Here is a 9583-nt window from a genome sequence, read left to right as displayed (position 1 = left end):
AGATCTCTTGTTCAGTGCAGTATCCCAACTAAAGTACAAGACATTTGTTCAGTGCAGTGTCCTAACTAAAGCACCAGGCATTTGTCCAGTGCAGTAACCAAACCAAAGCACAAGAGATTTTTTCAATGCAGTATCCTAACTAAAGCACCAGGCATTTGTTCAGTGCAGTATCCTAATTAAAGCAAAAGACGTTTGTTCATTGCAGTATCCAAACTAAAGCACAAGACATTTCTTAGAGCAGTATCCAAACTAAAGCACAAAAGATTTGTTCAGTGTAGTATCCTACCTAAAGCACAAGACATTTGTTCAGTGCAATATAGAAGCTAAAGCACAAGAGATTTATTCAGTGCAGTATCCTAACTAAAGAACAAGACATTTGTTCAGGACAGTACCCAAACTAAAGGAGAAGACATTTGTTAAGTGCAGTATCCAAACTAAAGCACAGGACATTTGTTCAATGCAGTATCCTAACTAACGCACAAGACATTTGTTCAGTGCACTGTACAGGCAAAGGCACCAGTGCAGTATCCTAACTAACGTACATGACATTTGTTCAGTGCAGTATCCTAACTAAAGAACAAGACATTTGTTCAGTGCAGTATCCTAACTAAAGCACAAGACAATTGTTCAGTGCACTGTCCTGACAAAGGCACAAGACATTTGTTCAGTGCAGTATCCCAACTAAAGCACAAGACATTTGTTCAGGACAGTATCCAAACTAAAGGAGAAGACATTTGTTAAGTGCAGTATCCTAACTAAAACACAAGACATTTGCTTAGTGCTGTACCCTAACTAAAGCACAAGGCATTTGTTCAGTGCAGTATCCTAACATCCTAACCGTAAGGCACCTGAGAATCTTAATAATGACATTTGAACTTATTCCACGCTAAGCTGCTAAACAAAATCACGATACATGCCTCCTATTAAGCATCCTAGCAAACGCGCCAGACATTCCTTTACTGACCCTAGACATTTCTCCACAGCAGACTTTCGTTCAGACATTTCTGATTCTTATAAAGACATCGCGAATTTCTTCACCCAAGCATTCCAACAAATATATCAGACGTTTCTTCTAAAAACACTGCATCAAAGACATCAAAGGCAAACTTCAATGTAGCTTACCAATAAAAGAAGCAGATATCCGTGCAATTCTAATAATAAAACATACATATCTTCCACAAAGCATCTTAACAACGACATCAGATGTTTCTTCAAATGAAACATCCTAGTAAGACAACGGGCATTTCTTGGGGAATGCACTGAAATCAAACTTCAATACAGCCACTTAATAAGAAAACTAGATATTTCTGAAATCCTAGGAAAGGCAACCAATATCCTTTCGATATATAATTCTGACAAAGGCACCACACATTCTTTTCATTCACGATTCTAACCAAAGACACCCAATGTAACTAATGACTGAGTGCCATTTAAAAGCCACCATTTAAGTTTTTAACGTGGCTCAGGGCTGTATGGTACCAGCTTGGATCCTTTTAAAGAAGCGCATCGTGTTTATCGTATAAAAGAACTATGTTCTCTCGTGCCAGTTGTCATACATAACAATATATACAATATATACATAAACAATATTATAGGTTTTATTCATACCATAATCCATAACAAGAATTAAATAAGTACATATAACAGCTACATAACGAAATAAGTTTTAGCCAGCCGATGTGGTGCACGTAATGGATCACATCATTTAACCTTCTCTTTCATACATCGTTCTAAATTCACAAGTTATCACCTTTGCAACCAACATTAATTTAATATATGGCGATTTGTCTAGAGCTGTTGTAGGGTATCATCTTCACATGCTTACGTAATGTACCTTTCGAGTGTGAGGCCCGGACACGTAAAGTTTTTATGGATATGTGTATTACATAATCGCCATCAATATGGGACGGAGTTGTGATTCAGACACTGCTCCATTAAATCATCAAGAACAACAATATCATGACGGCCAACTGCTATAAAAACTGCCAAAAGAAATCAATCTTCTTGCTAATTGTCGATTCCGTCATATCAGGGTACAGAAAAATCGTCCCCGCCAAATTATATACTTCTTGGAGATTTTATCGGGAATTTGGTGTCCAGTGCGCAGGCTTGTACGGGGTGAGTCTGGTCGATTACACTGACTCTGCTTCGATTGGCCTCAGATCAATTATCATAGCGCTGGCCGCTACGGTTGATGCAGTACAATCCCTTTGGCGCCAAGCCAGACGATCCTTCCCAGACATCAACAGACGTAGTTGTACAACTTTGGACAGAGGCCCAGTTTAGTCTATAACAAATGCAAATTCTGTAAAGACAGGCTAAGAACTGAAGGCATGTTTAATTCCCTGGAGAGCGATGGGGGAAATAGTTTGATTAACATGATCGCCTCTGCACGTTCCCAGATGGCTAATCGAGCTCCTGGCCTCGTTTGGATTCTGCGACGCTTGCCATAAACAGACCTGCAGTTGAACGCTGCACAGACCGCTTGTTAATCTGGCAACTGTCAAATATGCAATTCCAGGACGTCGAGACACTGTAAATTTGGAGGTGGTTTGCTGAAATACCTCCTAGAAATCGGGACCCTAGGTAAACACACTTGCTTAGCTGGAAAGGCATTTGTAAGAAAAAGACCGAAGATCACGAAGGTCAATTCCACAAGCATTCAGACGGTCTCCTGCAGAACAAAACGGCCTGCATGTTATCCTATCAACATGCTCAGCAGTGACATTGATTCACATACTGGACTTATAATTATTAGATCATTTCACATTTAGTTTTTGGGAGCAACCTTGTGATTGGTCTGAGTTGGCGCCTGCGACGTGATAGTGACGATCTGTTTTACAGTGACGATGTCGGAGGTTCACCATATTATGAGCAAGGTCAGACTGCGGTCAGATATATAACGAATAATGAATAATAATAATAAACCTTGCGGTCAGTTAACGAGAATGACAAGCAATGTTATTTACACATTTCCATAATTTTCCTCATATAAAAATACTGAAGGATAGACTAGTTTTCCTGCTCTGCAATAAACAGATGCATAGGCCTACATGTACATGTGAAATCACAAGTTATTTTCCATATGAATAATGGTTTATCTCATTAGAGGAGGCCATAACATTACATATCTCGATTTACACCTATTATATACATACATGTCTGTAAATATCACATAATATCAGTGCACTTACAATGTTGCCTCCAAACGTAAAGACTAAATGGTCAGGTTCGATAACAAAGCAAATAGACAGGAATAACAGAGAAAATGTACACCGTGTGTTCGTGTTCAAACACAGTGGCTTGCCGCTAACAGGGCAAAAGGCCAATGAGGTTAGCCGGGTCATAAACCATCAAAACACGGTGACGTGGTTACATTACTTTCCAGCCAGCCATGCCAGTTCGTACAGATGGGAAAATTAAGGCTTCAGTTTCAAAGGAATATTTTCTAACGTTTGTTTCCGTAAACGTATTCCTCCATCGTTTCCATCACTATAGGCTCCGACAACCAAAAACAGGTACAAGGTGTTTGGTAAACTCATCTTGGATTTGGTACTCCTCAGACAAAATCCGAAGCTACAGTTTACAAGACACATGGTAACATAGGCAATAGCCTAGGGTCAATTAAGCCTGCTGTTTTCAAGACTTTCAATGTTGTACAGTTTTACAACAATTGTGCCGACAAACATCTCCATTAGGCGAGGCAGACTATTGTTACAAGAATGCTGGCCAATTTTCAAGGCTTATAATGAAGAACACGTTATCATTCTTAGTGTGGATAAATAAATAGATCAAAACTGACGTTCTTGACATTGGTAGAACATTACAAACAGTAGGGAGGACATTTTGGCCTTGTGCAAAAGTAAATATGTTGGTTGAGAATAAATATTTATTCAGTTCTTTTCATTTGGCACTTTAAAACATAGATATTTTACTGGCATCACGGCAAAACAGGTATTACTGGGGAAGAGCCCGAGGAAAACCGCCAACACTTGCGAAGAACATTGAATATTTCCTAAATTAAACGTATATTTGAGCAGAGGACATCATTGGTGAAGGGATACATTTTTTTATCCTATCTACACTCGATCTTGCAGCGACGGCCCGAATATATACTCTAATATCGCGTCAGCCAGAACAAAATGAAATTCTGCGAGAATGCTCCTTTTCGTGTTTTACATTTCAACGGTCGATATTTGTTATCTGATAAATCTTTCAGTCGTCAGCGAAAACTCCAAAATATCATTCAAAAAGTCGATTATGGACCCATCCCCATTTGGGTGTACAGTTAATACAATAAAAGTATTAAGACGATATATTGTTTGAATAAGATGTTAAATACATTCATCACTTTGCAATTTGGTCAAGGTGCAACATAATGACGCCTTTTACCACTCTTAATGTATCATTTTTTGATAATTCCAGAACAAGAGGTTGCATTGTGGACTGCAGACTCCAGTACTTCTATACTTTTGTATGTGAAAATGTAAATGATTAAATTTATTCAGCCAACTTTCTTTCATAGTCCTCATACAAAACAGTGATACGAAAGGCAAAATCTTCCAAAGATCGCACAAATTGTCGGTTTTCATAAAAGACCCTATGCTTTTAACCTGTTTTGAGCTCGTGGAAACTGGCCTAGTTCCGCCTGTAACTCAGTGCTGTTATTTTCTCATGATGGTGGCCTACTTATAGTCTCCTAGTCTCAAGAGTATGCATGAATTTTATCTGTTTTGTGAAACATGGTTTGCCGACAACATTGTGAATGCATGTACATGATATTGGTTTGATGTGGAATGGACGTTGACGCTTTGTTTGAGGCGTTTGGAGACTGACCCAGTTATACACCAAACCGTCCGTCCTGAACTGTCCTAGGCCAAAGATCTACGTTCTCTTATAACAAGGTTTCCGTCGGGAACTGTTGCTTACGTTAGCGTCATTAAGTGTTTGCTTCTGCCGAGTGTGATCCGGTAGGTATACTTACAGGAAACTGTTTTCTGGGCATTGACATACATGAGCAATGAGCAAATACGAGAATCAGTCAAATTTGGACTACGGTAATACGTTGATTTCCACGGAATTAGTGCTGTAAGAAAATCACTGGCTGCCAAATACCATGGAAATTTCTAGGCACAAACAGTTGGAATGTGCGTGAAACGAATGAGGCGAAAGACGCTGCAAGTTGCTTGGTTCAAACCAAACGTAAAGACAAACGCCATTTTGCGCCTTGAAATTCGGTCAGGATTGCAGTTATGAAAGTGTTAACGATAGCATCACAATCACATAATAACAAAGATTTGCCAATGTTCAAACGTCCTCTTGGGCTTCAGTCCTTCCGACTAAGCAACAAGGGGTGAGGCGTAGGTTACTTCCCTCCATCGTAAAACTTGAGTCGTTCCAACCCAGATGTATGACCTATATTTGCGGAGTTTTCCACAAAACCTTTTAAAGACAGTCCTATCACGTCAAAACCAATTACAGAAACATCGATGAGATTCCTTTGTTGTAAAGCTGCAGACAAACTCCATGGGGCGTTCCCTTTTTTCCCACATCATATTGTCTGCGGGCCTAGTGTTACAGGCTGACAACACGCCAGTCTGCGCAACGGCTCCCAGCCAGCACGGGGCATGACTCAGCACGGCAGATCCGGTGTTTTAACGTGCTTTACGCCAACAGCTCAGTTCTGCTGAAGCTGTAGCCAAGAGAAAAAATCATAACAAAACCGTAAAATATGACAAGCTGTTTCCTAAAGGCCGAGTTAAGGTGTTAGTTATATCTGAGATTTAATTTAAGTGGACACCCTGTTATAGGCGTTGACACATTGCCCTAGATTTCGCGGGGTCTCGCTTGGAGGGTTCACCCAGGGCTGTTTTCCGCTTCTTGAACGTGATGTTGTAAGAAAGTTCCTGCCATGCCGTGTTATCCCGCACCATAAATTCACCTTATTTCACCTAGCCAAGAGTACGCCGTGCAATTGTGTGAATTTCCAAGACCTATAAACAACCCAACTGGAGTAGTTTTTGAAGATTTAAAGAGCACTGCTTCCTTTCGAATCTATCCTAATAGATGAAGAATAAGTCAAAATTAAGAATAATAATTGTTGCCCAGCTAACATTAAAGTAGGAAGGAAGTCATTCTCCTATGTCTATGTTATTTTACGTTTATATGTGCAACGAACGTTGTTCTAAGAATGTTTTTTACACTAATACCATGTGTACGTTATTGAAGGCGTGCCATTGCCTTCACTAAACAGTGTACTTGTATTTATTTTTCTGTTCTTTTAAAATTATTTTTCTCGGATTATATATGAATATTCATCTCAAATATATGTTTGTGTATGACCATGTGTCTGGAACAAAACTTTTAGATTCATTAGTGCTTTTAAGAGGCGATTAAATATTATAAGGTATATTAAGACATTTGACCTGTGTGTATATAGTGGAGAGGTTTGCTGGTTTACAACCTCAGGAGGACAAGAGTACAATACCACATTGCCACGCTGGGTGTTCAGGGCGTGATAAGATATTGTTTTGTGCCAGAGGGTTAGGAAGCAGATGTAACAATGCCTATCTGTCCAGGTTAGAAACCTTCTTGTTTGTTATCTGCCTGACATTTAATTCTCACAGAAGAACAGAGCATTTATAATAATAATAAATGAATACAACTTCAACATTTGATGGATAAATCCACCAACGCCCTGCAGACCTGTTTGTATATTTCAGCAGGTTGACCCTCCGGCACATTGTCGACCAGATTGACGTCATTGGCAGAAGAGCGAGTCACGTTCAATAGCGTCAGCCGTCAGCCTGGGGAAAGGACAGGGTGGGCGCGCCGCCAGGCGGACATAATGACGCAAGGCGTCTATCAACAGGTGTCACAAAACAAGCAACGTCTGTTCTGAGGCTTCTTGTACACGGACTATGGAGACGACTGAACATTGTTCAATCCGGACGTCATCCAGTGCATTCTGATTCCTTAGACTTGCTATTCCATACTATCTCATAACAAGCTCAATCCCGTCATCTGCATGTATGATCGCCTGGAGATAACGGTTAATGGAATAACGGAAGGGTTCAAACTTCTTTATATTTCTGTTAGTTGTTAGAGGGGAAGAGTTCAAAATTATCTATGACACTCCCGTTAGTTGTCACAAGGCAAGGTTTCAAACTTCCCTATGACACTTCCATTAGTCGCTACAAGGGAAAAGCTCGAACTTAATGACACTTGCATTAGTTGTTTAAAGGGAAACGTATCCATCACACTTCCGTTACAATGCAAGGGTTCGACTTCACTATGGAACTTCTGTTGCTTGTTACAAGACTGTTCTGTCATGTTGTAAAGAAAACGATGCTTGGGGTTTTTCTGTTTTGTAAATAGAGGCATTCATGCCCAAAGTGCAATCAATTTTAAATAAAAACAAATGTATTTTTTTTATCATTTTTGCTTGATAAGTTCTGCTGTTAGTTGTTGCAAGTTAATATTGTCATATCGTCTAGGAAACGATGCTTAGTGTTTTTCTGATTTGTAAATTGAGGCATTTATGTCCAAAGTGTGATCGCTTTTAAATAAAAGGAAATTAATTTTTATTTTTGCTTGACAAACTCTGTTTTAAAGAGGCAACTTAAATATTCCATAATTCAGAAAAATATCCGAGTTAAAAGAAAATGCATAGCGGGTAGCTAGGGAATTGTGTCGCCAGAAAAGTGTCGCAGCAAATAAAAAAATGCTGGCTTTTCATAAAAAATAACAACATATTTCTGTATATTTCTGTCTTTCATGTGTCTAAGTTGTGACGTTCGTTTCTGGCTGTGGACAGGAATAATCAGCATAAAAGATTTAAGTCCTGCACTTTGGAAACACAATAAAATAAATGAATGAATGACTGATTATGGCTTGGTGAAACTGCTGCAATATTGCAACCATATCGTGGCGATGAAACACAATATATCATAGTTTTTTGTCCAGTTTCTGGAATTTCAGATTTACCTGCATGCAGCTTATAACTGAGCTAGAAATGTGTAGATTTCTGTCTAGAAACTTGTGGCCAACACCTACATACATGTATGTGTGTGTTGAGCCTACGTGAATGACTACTCGCACTTAGGGTCTTCATTCATTAAAAAATGCGCACATTTCAAGAACACAGTTGAGGAGACGAGGTGGAGAGATAACCTTTCATGAGGCGAATCTTAGAGAGAGTGTGGGAAGAAGACCGCTCTCCTCGCTTCAAGACCGACGTGTACGGGGTGCGCCGCGCATCATCTAGTTTAAATTACCTACAGCAATGCTGTTACCTTATCTTACACACACTGACAATCAACTAAAGCACTCAGTAAAGTACATCCTGGGAATATATCCCCTTTGTACTTTTACACAGCTATATATGTGTGAAAAAGGGTGGTGTGCATTTTGAAACTACTATATTATATCACGTTTGCACTGATGTGTCTGAATATAATGATGGAACAATTGTAATGTAATGAAAACAAGAATATAAAATTAATAAATTGTTGTTATTAGAAACACACCAAGACTGTCAACGCCTTTCCACAATTGCGTTCTTATAAAAATGTTCCAGGTACTTTACAATTAAAATATACAACGGTAAAACATAACTGAGACAGCTGTGCAGAAATAGCGGCTTTGTTGTCAATATCTACCACACATGGACCACCCAAGCTTGTTACAATTTCAACGTAATAGAAGATACTCATTGTGACATAGAAACATACAGTTGAAGTGGGATTCATGTTAGGTAAATTTAGTGGTTGGGTGGGGCAGCAGAGTCCTAGTGTAGCGCCTGGTCATGAGAGTTGTTATGAAGTCTTTCTGTCACATAATGTCGACTCTGATGTCCTCCCGCGACGAACCCATTACTAGGGTGGTAACCTTGTCAAAATGAAGGCATTCTCGCCAGTTAACCTGTGGCAAAATTACTCTGGACATGTGTATCCTGGAAAGCTAAATCTGGATCGACATCAAAAGAAACAATGAAAAGGCAGATGAACTTAAAGAGAAACACCAGAAATAATGGATATCGTATATACCACAAAGAAGATCAGTTCACGTACATTTCTTGAATAGCGGCTATCTTTCTTGTTGATTGAACGAGGCGATCAAAGTACAAAGGGCCACAAACACACATAGGCCTACGAAGTCCGAAGAGTGACATGGAAAGTTCTTATTTCAGATGAATTGAGAAATGGCCCGGTAACTGTGACCAATTGCCAGTTATTACATTTATTACTGTCGTGGCTGCTCTGTTTTCATTGTCCAGGATTTCGTACTTTCTACTGAGTATGTGTATTTATGTGTAAACATTAGCTTTTAGTCAAATTCAGCTCCTTGGTATTAAGCAGTGCAGTATTAGAGATAACTCTATAGATCGGCATGTCTGGAAATCGGGAATGTTTCATATCAGGCTTATGTGTCACGTACAAAACTGAACTCTACTTTCCAAAAATGAAAAAAATAAATAAAGAAGAAACACTTTTAAGAATTGTTTAATTATGCTAAAACCGCTCCTCTGCATCACATCAACCAGGTTACACATTTTTTACACCAAAAAAATTAATCTGTTAAA

Source organism: Liolophura sinensis, chromosome 1 (genome assembly GCF_032854445.1).
Source record: "Liolophura sinensis isolate JHLJ2023 chromosome 1, CUHK_Ljap_v2, whole genome shotgun sequence".
In the NCBI taxonomy this organism is placed as follows: Eukaryota; Metazoa; Mollusca; class Polyplacophora; order Chitonida; family Chitonidae; genus Liolophura; species Liolophura sinensis.
The sequence above is the reverse complement of the archived record's forward strand: the minus strand, read 5'-3'. Positions refer to the sequence as shown.